This window comes from Cavia porcellus, unplaced genomic scaffold, assembly GCF_034190915.1.
Source record: "Cavia porcellus strain 051 isolate PalLab524CR breed Dunkin Hartley unplaced genomic scaffold, mCavPor4.1 scaffold_1, whole genome shotgun sequence".
Lineage (NCBI taxonomy): Eukaryota > Metazoa > Chordata > Mammalia > Rodentia > Caviidae > Cavia > Cavia porcellus.
In genome coordinates, this window is record NW_026947484.1 from 125,409,490 (window position 1) to 125,425,195 (window position 15,706).

The following is a 15,706-nucleotide window of genomic DNA, read 5'->3' on the forward strand; positions in this document are numbered from 1 at the left end:
AAATCTAAAAATGACTTTGCACCATCATCAAGTAAGAATTGTCTTGGAAATTAAGAATGATTTAACACATGACAATCAATTAGAGTTTTGCATTATGTAAAAAAGTTCAGACAGAGGTAAAAGAAAAATATTTGGCTATCTCAGTGGATGTAGAAAAAATATTTCACCAAATCTAATAACTGTTTTTGTAAAAGATACTCCATCAAATGGTAATACTAGGAATTTCCTCAACCTGATGTAGTTATAAAATTATCACAGGTAACGTTATCTAATGAGTAAAAGTCTCAAGTTTTTTTTTTTTTTTTTTTTTTTTGCTTTTAGATCAGAAAAAACAGTGTTTACATTTTTTTCCAATAATTCTACACAGTGTTATACTAAAGGATCTAGTCATGGTAATTAATGAAGGACAAAATAACCAAAAGTACATTCTGACTAAAAAGGTAGGCCTAAAGCTATTTCTGTTTAGACATTGGTGATATAGTGTATATATAAAATCCTAATTAGTTCAGTACATAAATACATTAAAAAGAATTTCATCAAAGATGTAAGATATTAAGTAAATAGAACTAATTGTTTGATTATAGACTTGTAAAGAACAAAATGAAAATTAAGTTAAGAAAATGATTCAAGTACCCTCAGTGTTCAGAAATATAAGGAATAATTTTAACAAAAAAAGTTAAGATATGTATACTGTAGCTATAAAGCATTGATCAATTTTTTGTTCAAAATCTCATTTCAATGAATAGAAAGAAAATCCTGGTTTCAAGGACTGAAATATGTAATTTTGTTAACACATTAGTACTTCCTATTTGACATTTACTTTAAATACAATTCATATCAAAATCCATTTTCATTTTGTGCAAAAATAGACAAGCAAATCCTAAAATTTTTAGGGAAACAGGAAGGAGTCCAGAAGAGTCAAAGTAATTTTAAGAGAAGCAAAGTTAGAAGGCTATACTTCCTAACTTGAATCAACAAATATAATATGGACATTGTTATTCACACAAGGCTTAAGGCTATGAGTCAATGACATAAAATTGAGAATCCAAAAGTAAAGTCCACATTCATATTTCTACTTAGCGTATGTGACAAAACAATTCAAAGAAAGAGAGTATTTTTCAATATATGGATATCATGATGCCAAAAAATAAATTTGAGTTGTATATCAAACTGTACACTTAAAATAAGCCTATGGAGGTACAAATATACATTTATAAAATTTTGGAAAAGAAATATAGAATTAAATTTTAATGTCCTTGAGTGAGAAAATGACTTTTTCAACACTAAAAAATGAAGGAGCCATGCATGCTAGGCTTGGTGGCATACACCTGTAATCCTAGCACTCAGGAGGCTGAGGTAGGAGGATCATTGCAGTTTAAGATCAGCCTGAACTACAAAGAGAGCCTTAAGTCAGTTTGAATGCGTAGAGAGACCCTATATCAAAAACAAAACAAAAAGATAAAAAATTGAAGTAGCAAAAAAGGCATAAGAGGAAGAAAAAGAGGAGAAAAATCTATATTTAATAAATATTAAAAAATTGTGCCCTTAAGGGTACAATCAATGAACTGAAAAGACAATTTCCAGAATGAGAGAAAAGTCTGAAAATTTTGTACCTCGAAAGAAACTTATGTTTAGAACATATAAAGAATTCTTGCAGTTCAAATAACCTAACTAAAAGCAGACAACAAATATTAACTAACATCTTTTCAAGGAAGATGAGTTACCAACAAGGTGATGAAAATATGCTCATAATCAATCAGTAAGAAAGTGGAAATAACATTGCAAATAAATATGATTTTATTCCAATGAAAATGTTTTTCTCATTAAAAATTTTGAAAGAGCATCTTTTAATGTCTATATCTGTATTCAGTTTCCAGAATAGGAAAATAGAGCTTAGCGAAGGGGGAAATAATGAGACATGATGTCTAATTCGTGGGTGATTATTTTAGGGAAAATATTTTAGAAGACAAAGATTCTTGGTGATTCATTTTCAAAAGAGGAGGAGAAAACAAAACTGTGATTTAAGAGAAGTATATTAGTATAGTGTTTTACAAACAGTTTGATAACAAATACAATGATATTTAAATTGTTAAAGATAATTATTACCGGATATTATCATTCATCCTTCTAAACTATGTCTTCTTGTTTTAAATATTTTTATCTCACTGTTATTCCCACTTTCTGGAAATGTTCTGGAAATCTCTTTCTTGAGTTCCTTAGTTGCACTGCTCTGATTGTTTTTACATCCTGAACTGATTCACAACACTTACCTTTAACGAGAATTTTGACTTTGTGGAGAATGCCGAAATTGTAAATGTGCCCAATAAGTTTAATGAATGCATACTGTAAAGTTTTTCCTAGTATGCCTTTCTGTTGAATGGTATTTGGCAACAGTATTCACCATATTTTTCTCACATTTTGTGAAAATGCAAAAGTGGTAAGAACAAAGGAATAAATGCATTCTAAACAACTGAAATTGTTTTAGGAGAATTAACACAATCTGTTTTTACTATAATAATTTTTATGTAACAGTATTCACCATATTTTTCTCACATTTTGTGAAAATGCAAAAGTGGTAAGAACAAAGGAATAAATGCATTCTAAACAACTGAAATTGTTTTAGGAGAATTAACACAATCTGTTTTTACTATAATAATTTTTATGTTTTTAAATACACACAGTAACTTTTTTTTTTTTTTTTTTTTTTTTTTTTTTGTATTTTTACCGGTACCAGGGATCGAACTCACGACCACACACTTGCAAGGCAGGCACTTATGCTGCCAAGCTAAATCCCCAGCCCCACACAGTAACTTCTTAATCAGCCTTTATAAATAGAGGGTCTGTCCTTTGCCAGAAACATGCTCAGACCTTCGAAAGTATAGAAAATAACTGGTTAGGAGGCTCACCCAGGGCCCGGCTTAGACGCAAGCCTCGCCTGAAACTCCTGCCATCTCTGCAGAACACCTTGCTGGACCAGGAACTCCAGCCAGGGCAGACCCAGGGCCCATATAGACATGGCCTCTCCAGTGACTCCTGCCATTTTCACAGAACATCTTGCAGGACCTGGGAACTCTAGCCAGAGGCACACCAGGGGCCGGTCTAGACCAGATCCCTCCTGGGACTCTCACCATCACCCCAGATGACCTTGCAGGGACCAGGGAACTCCAGTCCGAGCTCCCATCCTTTCTCCCACAACCTTGGACTACAGTGGATTAACTGTGCTAGCTTGAGGGGAGATTCTGCCTCACCCAAACAGAAGATCTCAGCAGGCTCCAGTCAGTGTGGTGAGTACGCTCCTAAAACAGAGGTATACAGTGGGTAAGTAGGCCAGTGGTAAAGCTCCTGCAACTAACTGTAAGACCTTGGTAAGTGTGACAAGAGTGTGGTTAACTCCTCTCTGTACACAGAAAACATCAGGCAGAGTGAGGAGTGTGCCAATAAGGACTTCTGCAACTTGGAGAAAATCAAAAAGGCTTATGAGACATACAGGCACACACACAATAGGGGCACAGTAGGGCCTCAGTGGACACAAATACTATAGACAGGGATATTTGGTGACCTGGAATAACCTGAAGATAAAGCAATAGTAAGAACTAAAAGTTGACCTACATCAATACTACTAGGCTTGACAGCCCATGAAGAATATAGAACTCATCCAACAGGTCTTACAGTGAGAAACCAGGTGACTAGCACTCAGGACAAACATCAACCTTACATAGGATGTCAAGATACACAATACCAACAGTTGACACTAGTGTGATTGAAGGATCAAACATTAACTTGAAAGGAGAATGGTAAAATGAAAAAGCAAAATGCAATCTCAAACATTTAAGCACCAGGAGCAAGTACAGGAGACATTGAAATACAATAATTCTAAAGTAACACACTGGAAATATCTGAGAAGATATGGAGTGAAATAAAAAAATAACTGCATGAGGCTATAGAGGAAATTAAATTAGAAGTACTCTCCCATGTAAAGATACAAATAACAACCTTAATGAGTGGCTGAGTACAGCAAATGAAGAAATACAGAAAAAAGCACAGAAGCATGGGAAACTGATTGAAACCTTGAATGAGCAATATAGAAAGCAAGCAGAATTCATGAAACAAACTCAAGGAGCCACCCAAGAAAAAAACTTCTAATCAAAGCCGGCAAAACTGTTTAAATGAAGCTGAAGATAGGAACTTGGACCTTGAGGACAGGATCACAATTAGTGATCATGAAAGGACAGAACTTTTAAAAATAACAAAGCAGCATGAAATGACAATCCAGCGGCTTCAAGATGATGCCAAGAGAAAAAAAAAATATAAGATTAATAGGAATCAGTGAAGATGTAAGAGTCAATGCAAATGACACAACTAAAATATTCACAGAAGTAGTAGAAGAAAATATCCCAAACATGGGAAATAATCTGATATACAGATAAGGGAGGCAAATAGAATGCCAAACAGGTAACAATCAACATAAATATACACTCCGACATATAATAATTAAGGTCTCAGACATACAGCATAAAAACAGAATACTAAAACCTGTTAGAGAAAATACTTAGTACACCTATGAAGGAAACCCCATTAGAATCACAGCACAAACCTTCAAGTCAAGATGAGCTTGGAGTGAGGTATTTCAATCTATGAAAGAAAACAACTTTCAAACCAGACTTCTGTACCCAGAAAAAACTTTCATTCAAATATAATGGAGAAACAAGATACTTTAATGACAAAGAACAACTGAAGAAATTTACATCAATCAAGCCAACCCTAGAAAGAATATTGAAAGACATACTAGATAGAGATGAAAATGACAACAATCCCAGAACGGAAATAAACCAGCAGTAGGACAATCAATTAAATGGGCGCGGAGGAAACAGAAAGCAAACAACTGGAATGTAACATGGCAAAGTGTATAGCAAAGTACATATCAGTGATGTCCATAAATGTAAGTGGCATGAATTCATCTATCAAAAGCAATAGGTGGACAGTATGGATCAAGAAACATGATCCCACAATATGCTGTATACAAGAAACACATTTGACCCAAAAGGAAAGTCATAGATAAAAAGTCAAAGGTTGATAAACAGTATTCCATGCAACAAGAAACCAGAAAAAAGCAGGGAAAAAATTGTTCTATTTGCAGACAATGTGAACTTCAAACCTAAAGAGATAAACAAGGTCACTACATATTCATTAGTGGACAAATTCAAGAGGAAGAACAATTATAAATATATATGCACCAAGTACAGCTGCACATAACTATAAATGACTGATACTAGTGGACATGAAAAACCATTACACACGAACACAATTATAACAGGGGACCTAAACAGCCCATTGTCACAAAGAGATAGATCATCTAGACAAAAATTCATCAAAGAAATAATAGAACTGTATCATACCTGTGAGAAATTGGACTTAGTAGATATTTACAGAGTGTTCCACTCAATCACATCAGAATAAAAATTCTTCTCAGTTTTGCATGGGACATTCTCAAATATAGACCACATTATCCTATAAAACATTCTCTTTTTTTTGAAAGTAGTAAATATGCATTAGAACAAGACAGAACAAAGCCAATTGAGACAATGCAGTGAAAGTGGTACAGGAGTTCACAGTACAATACAGGGATAGTAGTAATATGTGGGGTACTATATCTCTTTAACTTCACAATAGTTGTCCAGTCAATTAGGTATAGCAAAATCAAACCAAAAATATAACATTATAAAACCAATTGAGAATACTGAATAGAGCAAAAGAAACATAACAAAGCAGTGAAAACAGCCTTCGAACAGAAGATAGAAGGAAATCCCCCATATCTGCTATGCTGCATATGATCACCTTCCGAAGAGATGCTGAGACATCTATCCCCAGTAGCTATGGGGGGAGGAAGCAAGTGGGGGAAGGGTGCTTGATTTTCAGCCCGTGTGGCAGTAGGCTCACAGGTAATGGTTTTCCTCAAGGCCCATGCTGCAGGTGCTTACCAAGAGGGTGGGTGAATAAGCTGCCTGAGTCCCTCCACGGCATAAAACATTCTTAAGTAACTGTAAAGGCACTGAAATTATCCCACGTGTACTCTCTAGCCATAGTGCACTGAAATTGGTAATTAATGGCAAAAAAATCACAAAACCTACATAAATAAATGGAAATTACATAACAACCTTTTGAACAACCAGTGTGCTACAGATGAAATTAAATAGGAAGTAAATAACACCTACAATGCAATGAAAATGCAGAACCAACATACTGTAATCTGTGAAATGCAATGAAAGCAGTCTTAAGAGGGAATTATATAGCAACAAATTGTCATATCAAGAAAACAGAACAAGCACAGATAAACAACCTAAAGTTTCACCTCAAGCTTTTAGACAAAGAAGAGCAAGTTAAACCCAAAGTTCATAGAAGAGAGAAAATTGTAAAGATTAGAGCAGAAGTCAATGCAATTGAAATAAAAAATACATAGAATTAATAAATCAAAAAGCTGTTTTTTGAGAGAATAAACAAAACTGACAAACCTCTGGCTAATCTCATAAAGAAAAAGAAAGAAAAATCTCAAATTCATGCAATAAGGACTGAAAGGGGGGGAAATTACTACAGATTCCATGGAAATTCAAAGGATTGTGAATACCTACTTTGAAATTTTCTACTCACCTAGAGTGGAAAACACAGAGGAAATGGACAGATTTCTAGGAAAACATATGAATTACCAAAGCTCAACCAAGAAGACACAGCATTTTAAAATAACACTGTATTAGCTATTGAAATTGAAAATTGCAAACTTACCAACAAAGAAAATCCAGGTCCTGATGGATTCATGGCTGAATTCTACAAGAAATTTAGAGAAGATTTGATGCCAATACTACTTAAACTCTTCAATGAAATTGAAAAGGAAGCAATCCTCCCTTAATCATTCTTGGAGTCAAGTATCACTGGCAAAACAAAACCACAGAAAGACCCAACCAAAAAGGAGAACCATAGGCCAATATCACTGATGAACATTGATGTAAAGATTCTCAATAAAATACTGGCAAATAGAATGCAGCAAATCATCAAGATGATTATACATCATGACCAAATAAAAGGAATAAAGATATAAAACGAAGAAGTTGAAGTATGACTATTAGCAGACAACATACTCTCTATGTAGACTACTCAAAAAACTCCATTAAAAGACTACTAGAGGTAATAAACATATTCAGCTGTGTAGCTGGCTACAAAATCAGTGCTCAAAAACCTATAGCATTCGTGTACACAAACAAAAAAACTCACCAAGAGAAAAATTATGGAAATATTGCTCTTCACAATAGCATCTAGAAAATGAAATAATTAGGAATCAATCTAAGAATGTAAAAGACCTATGTGCTGAAAATTATGCTATGCTAAAAAAGGAGATTGAAGAGGATATTAGAAAATGGAAGGATACCCCTTTCTCTTGGCTAGGAAGAACCAACACTGTGAAAATGGCCATACTCCCAAAATTTGTATACATATTTAATGCAATACCAATAAAAATACCAGTAATGTACCTCACAGATCTAGAGAAAACACTCCTAATATTCAGGTGGAATAGAAGAAAGCTAGAATATCAAAGACAATTCTGGGCAACAAAGACAAGGCAGGAGACATCTCAACTTCCTGACTAGAAACTATACTAAAAAGCCACAGCGATAAAATCACCATGATACCAGCAAACAAATAGACCTGATGATCACTGGAATAGATTATAAGATGCAAGCACAACTACAAAGACACTCAGCCACCTGATATTTGACAAAGGGGCTAACCACATTCACTGGGAGTATAACCTCTTTAATAAATGGTGCTCAAAAATTGGCTCTCCAATTGCTGAAGACTGAAACTAGATCCATGCATAACACCATACACAAAATATAAATGGATCAAAGACCTAAATATTAAAACAGAAACATTAAATCTACTGGAAGACAAGGTAGGTAGAAGACTTGGTGACAGGGGGTAGGCAGAGAATTCACAAACACAACACAAACTGCGTGGGAAACACTTCAAAGAATCAACACCTGGGATCTCATATTTTTGAAAAGTTTTTGCACTTCAAAAGAAATCACCAACAGAGTGAAAAAAATCCACAGTATGGGAAAGAATTTTAGCAAACAACCCCTCAGACAAAAGATTTATATCCAGAATTAAAAACATCAAGCCCCCAAATTCAAAGACCCTCTTCAAAAATGGGCATTGAGATGAACACAATTCTCAGATAAAGATATGCAAATGTCAAATAAATACATGAAGAAATGTTCATCCTCATTGGTCATTCGAGAAATGCAAATTAAAATGGCATTGAGATTTGATCTTACTTTGGAAAGAATAACTGCTATAAAGAAAACAACTGATTACAAACCTTGGTGAGTCTGTGGGGAAAAGGGAACACTGCTCCACTTTTGGTGGGAGTGTGGACTGGTGCAGCCAATAGAGAAATCAGAATGGAGATTTCTCAGAAGACTAGGATTGGAAATTTCATCCAGCCCTGTTATTTCTCTCCTGAGTATTTTCTCAAAAAACCTGAAAAGGTCATGTAACAGTGATAAATGTGCACTCATGTTCATAGCAGCATAATTTTTAATAGCTAAAACTTGGACACAACCAAAATCCAATCAAGTGCATAATGGATAAGAAAGATGTGGTATTTTTATACAATGGAATATTACTCAGTTATATAAAAGATGATCTTGAGGCTTTCATGTTGAAATGCAGTCAACTTGAGACTATTCTCATAAGTGAAGTAAATAAGAATCATATTTATAAAAATCACATTGTGCCTCTAGCGTAAAACTTAATAAGAACTGTAGGAGTAATAAAACCCAAAATGTGTAATTGCTAGTTTCAAAAGGAGAGGAAAAGAAGTACACTAAAGAATATAACTTCATATGTGTTTAAGTGTGTGAGATTGACAAACATAATACTAAGTTTTTGTCGCATCATTGAACAGAACTGTTTACAGTCTCACCGTTTGAATGTCCACTTTGTGTGCTTTAATTTTGTAACGTGAACAACTGTTTCTAAGATGACAGTATGTAATTTGTTTAATAGTGATTACCTAGTGTTTATTTATTTTATTTTGGAATTTTGTATTATTGATTCCCTTTTTTTTGTTTTGCTTTTTTTTCTTTAAATAAAATTTAAAAAGAAGGAAAATAACTGGTTATGTACACATAGAGTAAAATAAGTTCATAAAGTGGTCTTAATGTAAAGTAGATACAGATAAAGATATTCTCATTTTACATTTAATACCACTCTTCATAAGCTGTCACTTGTTTATAGCTAAATTTGATTACTGCAGTAATTTTGTAAACTGTTAATAGAGATGTATACCTTAGAATAAAGAGAGTAAGGTGTTTTTGACATTTAAGAAAAGTGAAAGTGTGACATAGTCATCTCAGTATGTAAGAAAATTTGTTTCAACCATACACAAAAGAAAATATGAATAACATATGATTGAGATATTTAATTTTATTTATGTTATATTAAGACTACTCATCTTCTATAACCTATCATTCTTTTAGGAAGATAACAAATTTTTTTCTTTATAAAGTTAAATTATATACTCTGGATGTTTTTGATTTTTTTTCCTTGTTTTGCTTGAAAATGCATCTGTTGATAAAGCACTCATATTTTATTATTTGAGCATTTGTGTGATGCTACTACATTTCAGAAGTTACTTCATTTTGTATTTCCACCTTGGAAATTCCAAACATTGATAAAGATTATCCATATGTTATAAGATCTCACTGGGAATCTGGTATGTTAAAACATTTGAATCAGCAGAATTCTCTGTTAGAGAAAACAGTTCACAATACCAATGACAAAGATACTGATGCCATGAATTATAAGATATCTACAACAAAGTTATTATAAACATGAGAGGAAAGGAATGCAGGACACACAATGCTATGTACCACACTAGTGTTTTGTAAAAGTTTGTCAGGGTCTTACGAATCTTGATAGTATCTTTCATTATGTTTGATAAATTAAAACTCAGATAAAATGTCTAATTGGAATTTATAACTTTGGTGGAATAGTAGATTGTATAGTAAATAGCCAATGAAATAAAAAGCTATTATTATCATTAATAAGGAAATAAATAAATGTTAAATTCATCTTGACATAGATCATTGGTCATCACCCTGGGATGATTTTGTTCCCTAAGAGACTTTTGGAAAGATGTGGAGATATTTATAATTGTTAAATTTTGAGGTGGACTGGAATACCATGCAGTGAACAGAGATTTAAAATTGTGCAAACTATCCTGTAATGCATAATCCAACTCTTAAAAATAATGAAGGATTCCATCTATATTATCACTAATAGGAATAAAAGTCTTGTAAAGCACTATTCCTATCTAAAGAAATGTAATGGGATGAAATTAATCTTCAATCTTTTTCACTAAATTCTCTCACCTTTTAAAATCTCATTTCTGTGGCCTGCAGCTCTTGTGATGTTCGTAGGTATCTCTCTTTTACAATAAACTGTACTAGTAAGAGATAAACCAGAGTAAAGCAACAGCATAGAAATTAAACTCATACCTAATATGTGTTAAAGCATTAAATGTCATTTTCTAATAACCTCACAGAATAGTTTAGACAATGAGTATATGTTGACGTTAGGTTAAAATTTTAGTTGAAATGACTATTGTGTAGTCTACAGGTATTTTTATGTCGTATTTTTATGTCAATAGACTGTCTCATACATTCGTCAAATTACCTTACAGAGCACTACTTGTTTGGATATTAACTCTTAAAAATATATATCTATAAACACAAGAGTGTATATATATATATATATATATATATATATATATGAAGCAAAAGTGGTTAATTCATATCACAACCATCAACAGCTTTGCTATTTGCTGTGCTTTATAAACTCAACTATGTCTTTTAAAAGAGCATGTCAGTACAATGAGACAAAAGTACAGTTTCTATATTTAATTTTCATTGGAAGTTCTATATTTTCCAATTATTGGAAACTATAAATTTACATTAAGTAAATTTTTTGTTTTGAAAACTATATGTTCAATTTCCACTCATCCAAAAGCATTTGAATAGCTGACCATTAATGCACACTATTGCCTTGTTCTCTCAACTTCCTGTAATGAAGCAGATGCTACATTGTTAACTGAGACAGCACGGAAAGAGTTTGCAACATGCAATGTCTGGAGACAGTATATGTGAAGGATGACTCAGTAGTTGAAAAGCAGAATTAGTATGAATAGATTAGCCACATAGTACACCTGCTCCAGATGCATTCGTAAGTCGCACCCTATGGATTCTTGTGACCAAGTACCAAAAATGATAATATTCAAGCTCAATGTCATGAATTATACTATCATCCACTAATACTGTGTTGTTGAATTGTCAAATTTCCATTGAAGACATAGACAAACTTTCTACTAAAGAAGTCTTGAGTACATGTAGACATCCAATTTGATGGGAAGGTCAAAGTTCTGAGGGCAGTGCTGGTTTGCAGAGTCTTTGTGGCAAAGTGGTAGTAATTATACTACTTAAAATTAAAAAAAAACAGTACTGTCAAAAAATATAAGAATGAAGCTCTCAACTTTTGCACTTAAAGTTTTTTTTTAATCTAAAGAAACAAAATAAGGCTGAAAAAAAGAATACTTGTGTAAACATTGGATATTTTTATTACTTAAGTAGAAAAGATGATTACTACACCAGTGTTACTTAACTCTTTGTGGCAGAGAAATAACTCTTTGTTGCAAGGAAGCGTGATCAGAGGATACAGAGAATAAGGGAAAGGATAATGGAAAGTTTTAAATATAGCAGTGATTCTGCAATAATCAGCCTTCTATTTATTAGATACATGTATGTATATTAATTGCATTTTATCAATATCTGTTTTATCTATTTGTAAATAAGATTAACACTTATGATAGTATTATTATTAGGCTGGCAGGTGCAGACTACCAAAAAAGAATTATAACTAAATTGGGAAAGAAAGGTAGTTCCCTCAGAGATAAAGGGTTAGTTAAATGCCTACAATTTGGAAGGTGATAATCTTTTTATTTCTGAGAGATACATTTCCTAGTATTGGCTGAAAGCACATTGTTGTCTAGATGATGAAAAAATGCTGAGTAACTGAAGAGATAGGGTATATTTAATATGGTAAACTGGGATGTAGCATAATTATCATCTTTGATTTTTCTTTGTTGATTTTTTGAGACAGGACCTTGTTGTGTGTTGAAGTTGGCCTTGAACTCACTATGTTATCCATTATGGGCTAAAATCTATGGCTACCCTCCTGCCTCTGCCTTCCAATTGCTGTCCTTACAGAGGTGTGGTACTCACCATGCCTAGTTATCCTTTTTCTAGTGGTTCAGTGAAGCTTCTAAATAGCAGGTTATGAAGCTAAAAACCACATTCCAAGTCTTTTGTCGTTTTAGCTCATGATGAAAATTGTATTCCATCACACTGATGTCAGTTGGCTTCACTACGTTTTAGATCAGTGATAGCAAAGGAAGGATCCTTTCTAGCTAGTGAAAGAGTGGCCAAAGCATTTCCTTCTTTCTCTCCCTGTTTCATACAAGAGCTGTGACCCCTACTACAACTTCCTCATGACATTTCCCCAAATACAGATGCCTGTTTAGCCTCTTTGTTTCTGATAAAAAACAGTGTACTCTTAACGTATCTTCTCTATGTTGCCACTCCTGAAAATGATTAGCAGTTGATTTTTGGCTTTAATAATCTTGTGAGTAGACTGTCACAATTCATTTTTTTCTCCAAAATTAAATTTCATTCAACAGATTCCTACTGTTTTGAGTTATTACATTGAATTTTGTCTTCCTGGTTCCTCTGTTAACACTTCTGTGGCTTGTTTGACATCTCTTATAGACAAGTATGATCTTTGAATTGTGCATATAACTTTCAATGACTGATCTCAATATTCATTATCCAGTCAATTCTTCATTTTCAAGAAGATACAGGTGAATGAGCTAACACAGCATTCCAAGCCACTATTATGTAGCTGCTGAACTATGCTTAGGACAAGGGTTTCTTGCTTTCAGGTTTTAGATATACATACATTTGCCAATTAAAATGATAAGAGGTCAAGCTCAGTAAGTCCAGAATAACCTATAATTCATTTTACAAGTGTTTTCACTGTCTACTAAAAGCCAGGACAAAATGAAGTAATATCTACAAGGAAACATAAAAAGTAGAGAACAATCTCTTTCTGTACTGAACCCAAATTTATAAATTCACATATTTAACTATAAGATTAAGCTTAGATTAGAATTTTATATTTTATACTACCATGTACAGTATTTTACACTTTAACATGACTCTTTTAAAAAATGTTAAGAGAACTATTTTCAGGTTTTATCAAATTTGTCGAAAATATTTATTTTTAGGACATTATTCATTTATTTTCTCAAACAGTTTGTAGCTACTGATTGCTGTGTGAGATTTTCATAAACTTGGGATAGGTTATAAAAATAAAACTAAACCCTTACTTAAAAGGTAATTTTAAGTACTTATGTTAGCATGAATTTAAAATTGTATTTTAAAAATGTAACTTTTTCAAGGGTATTCAATAACCTCTAATGTGTAAAATGCAAGGTTAAAAGATTCTTTTCTAAGGCAATAATCACGGTTGTCTATCAGAAACTCACCTCATCTTATGGCAGCTTTAAGAGTTTCAGCAAAAGGCTTACTTGGTTTCATACCAGATATCAATGAAGAATGAAAATGGCACTTTGCTGATTGGTCCCCGATAAAGGACTTGGGAACTGCATAGTCATCCCAAATTCTAGACTCTCCACATATGCTCTGGGTCTCCATGTCTGAAAGGCTCATGACAGTTGTTTGGCCAGTTTTGTCTGAGTCTAAATTTCTACCTCAAAACAATGCATAATATTTCCCTTCTCTTTAATTCTGCTTAGAACATGCAATGTAGACATACCTGCTGTCTACTTTTTTTCTCCTTCACTATTTTAGAACCTAGGTGCTAACAATCTAAAGGGCAGAAATAGTGTTCCTGTAGTCAAGACTTGGTAGATTTACACCCAAGAAAATTATTACTTTTCTATATAGCGACACTACCACTGAAGGGTCTGATTCAAGATTCCATTTTCTAAGATTATCTTGTACTTAATTCTTTAAATTCAGAACCTGTTTCTACTACCATTTTGGGAAGAACTAAAGTTTAGAAAAAATAATACTATAAGAAAACACTTACATGAGTTTTAATTTTGTACAGTATGCAATATTCTCCCATTCCTACCTCAATCAACCCATCATTTCTAAACCAGAATTTTCTCCTGAAAATTTTATACAACTAAAATTTTTCAGTTTTAAACAAAAAAATTAAATCTTCATATATTTTGTTTCTTATGTCTCATACAATAAAATACCTCTATTTTCTAGAGTATATTTTTATTGGATTGTTATAATTTTTTAGCTTTTCTGGTATATCACAGATTAGCTAAAAGAAAATATAACTACTATTTTGAATGAGATTTTCAATTTGATTACCTTTTCATTAATGGGTAAAATAAATCAAAAGAAATAAAGTATCTTTATTATAGTTGCCTTTATATTTCATAATCTATTCTGGGGGGTTACACATCTGTAAGTAAAATTAAACACAGGAGACAAGGATGCATAACATATAAAAGTACTTTATTTTAATTTTAAAGGGAGTAAAACAGAATAGTAAAGTAAAACAAAACAAATCAGTGATAGGATAGTAAGATATCCACAATTATTATTATATTGCATATTATTGTCCTCTAATTCCCAGGCTAGCAAAGTCAATCAAACAACATAATTGTCAGTTTGTTTCCTTACCATCTCAGCCTGTGTCACGTCTGGTTGCCCAGGGAGTGCAGGGGAAGGGTTTGCTGGAGGCAGAGGCAACTTCCTTCTTGTTTCTCCCAAAGTGGGAAATCCTTCACTGTCACGCGGTGGGTGGGTGTGGAGATTGAATTTCTTCCTCGTCGTTTCCCCCATCTGGCAAGGCCACTGCCTGATTTTCTTATTTTTGCTGGGCTCCTGAATTATCTCTCTTCATGGGTTTCAAGTCCCAGTTCAGATCCTTCCTGTGTCCATGGGACCCTCTTCTCACCTCCTCCTCTTCCTCATGTTGCTGTACTCTTAGGGTCTGGACACCAAACTTGGAGAAGTTCTTTTTCTGCTGCTCACCACTCTGCCATTTTTCTGGAAGCCCATAAAATGCTTTTCTAAGCATTCCATTGTCCTTTTTTAATATTTAAAATTTACAAATTGTGTATTATTTGGCACTGAACTCAGTTGCCTGAAATGTGAAGAGCATCTGCAAGACCTTTTCATTTTGTCTATCTTGGGGCAAAGGATCACAGTCTATAGTTACGACGTCTTTATCGCTTTGTAGAATTTTCAAATATAAGAAAGTCTCTTTTCTTTTTCCTGAAATACATCTTCAGTTTGTCGTGTAAAATTATGTTATTTAGATATTTATGATGTCACCTTTAGTTAGAAGATGACTTTCAACAGAATTATTTTCCAATCCCTGATCATGGTGGATATTCTTTTACTCCATTAATATAGGCTGAGTAATAAATTATAAATAGGCATTAGAAATTTGACTTACAGTACAATAAATAACTTCTCTGACAAGCTTTATATACATATTTCTTCTTTTTAAACATTGTCATAAACTTAAATTTTCAAAAACAACTATCAGT

General features: G+C 33.2%; 1 pseudogene; it reads right to left on the reverse strand.

Annotated features, from left to right (window-relative positions):
• LOC100735148 (translationally-controlled tumor protein-like) overlaps nucleotides 1–14,993 on the reverse strand; it is an 85,800-nt pseudogene extending 70,807 nt beyond the window's left edge.
• Nucleotides 14,994–15,706: the final 713 nt, after the last annotated feature.